This window comes from Malurus melanocephalus, unplaced genomic scaffold (assembly GCF_030028575.1).
Source record: "Malurus melanocephalus ecotype Western Australia unplaced genomic scaffold, MMel_1.1 scaffold_869, whole genome shotgun sequence".
Taxonomy (NCBI): Eukaryota; Metazoa; Chordata; class Aves; order Passeriformes; family Maluridae; genus Malurus; species Malurus melanocephalus.
In genome coordinates this window covers 159,943-161,900 of record NW_026624101.1, presented here as the reverse complement: position 1 = coordinate 161,900, position 1,958 = coordinate 159,943, and positions in this window count along the sequence as shown.

Below are 1,958 nucleotides of genomic sequence, written 5' to 3'. Positions count from 1 at the left end.
GTCCCAGCCCGGTCCCAGCCCGTGCCTGCCCTGGGGCCAGCCCGATAAGGGCAGGGTGTTGGTCGGGCTTTCAGCTAAAGGAAGGACGAGATAACAGCGGGAACTCCCCGTCGCTGCGGGGCTGYGATGATGTTTTTCCTTTTTTTCCTTTCCCTCATGTGACAGGAGCACACAGAGCTCGTCCCAAACTGCAGAGCCTGGAATGCTGCTGGCGTCACAGGGGCCAGGACAGGGCGGTCACCGAGGTGGCCTCGGGCTCAGCTGTCCCTCCAGAGGGTGACAAAGCTGGTGGGACTCCCTGCAGGGCTGGGGACAGTCCCCACCACGACACGAAGCCACCAATCCCAGGTGCTGGCGTTCAAAATTTCTTTAAAAAAAACAAACCAGAGAAATCTCCCTGATCCAAGGCTCCAAGTAAACAGGAACACGAGGGCTCACGGGCCAGGCCCCGTTGTCCCCTCATTGTCCCCTCTGGCACAGGGCCAGCARCCTGCCTTGTATGGCAGGAAATGGCTTTGTGGGCCACCGTGGGTCACTGCTGTCCCTTGGCTCAGCCTGGCTGTGCTGGGAGGAGCACAACGGGGCGGTGACAGAGGCTCCAAAGGGACCCAACCCACTCTTTTCAGAGCAGATAAGGGGTATCTTTATATAAAGAAAATCGGTTTTAATGTGTTTTTGGCAGCTCTTGCTGAGCACAGCTCGGTTTCTCCAGCCAGAGAGCTCCCAACCACACCAGTTCCCCCTCCTTGGGGTGGCCCTAAGGGAACCCCAAAAACCCCCAGTTCTGGGGCTTTGTGGGGTTGGGCAGAGGCGATGGAGGTTCAGACGTGTTTTGGGGACACTGAAGGACAGAGAAACCAGTCCCAGCTGGAGTAGGGACAACCTCACACTGCTCAGTCACATCCCCTGCGTGATTGAAGGAGTTTTGAATCAAGGAATTTTTGAGGTTGGAAAGRAGTTTTAAGATCAYCGAGTCCAACCACAAGGTCAAGRCCAGGCTGGAYGGGCTTGGAGCACSCTGGGRTGGTGGAAGGTGTGGAAGGGATGGAATGGGATGAWCTTTTAGCTCCCTCTAACCCAAACCATTCCTCGATTTGATGATTCCTCAATCACCGACCCGGCCACAATCGGGTGGTTCGGAGCGATTCCAGCCCCCTCCAGCCCTTTTTCGATCCCAGCACTCGAAGGGTCCCCCCTGCGATCCCCCCGCCGGCTCAGCAGCAGCCAGCAGCGGCTCAGGCGGGGCGGGAGATGCGCGGAGCGATCCCCCCGGCTGATCTGCATTTGTTTTAAGCCCTTTCATGTCCCCTTTGAGGCTCGTTTCCTGTCCTTTGTAGCGAACAATGCCCGGGCCGGCTTTATCCCCCCTCCCCGGGGCCGCGCTCCCACGGGAGCGGAGTTTTCTCTTTGCCTTCCAACCAAACCCCCGAAGTGATTTCAAAGCTGCGGCTCGCCCTGGATGCCTTCGAGATGCGTTTGCGGRGATCTCGGAGCTCGGCGTGCGGGCAGATTAACGCCGAGCCCGGTAATTCGTTCACCTCGGCCGGGAAGCCGGGCTGGAAGTGCTGACAGCGGCTGAAATTCAGCTCTAGAGCTTTTCAGGCGAGCTGGAGCACAGATGCGGCGAAAAAAAAAAAAAAATAAAAAAACCAAACTTATTATCTGTGTGTTTTACAACGCGATATCACCGGCCCGTGTTTTACCGGGTTTTAACCACTTCGTCCCCGGCTCGGTGGCACCCCGGGCCCCAAGGACCCGCTCACCGCAGTGGTCCCGTCCTAAAAACGGGCACAAGGATCCCCCAAATTCCTGGTGGATGTGGATCCTCAGCAGCCTGGAGAGTCTGGGGTGCTCAGCTGGAGAGGAGAAGGATCCAGGGAGAGCTCAGAGCCCCTTTTGGGGCCTGAAGGGGCTCCAGGAGAGCTGGAGAGGGACTGGGGACAAGGGCTGGAGGGACA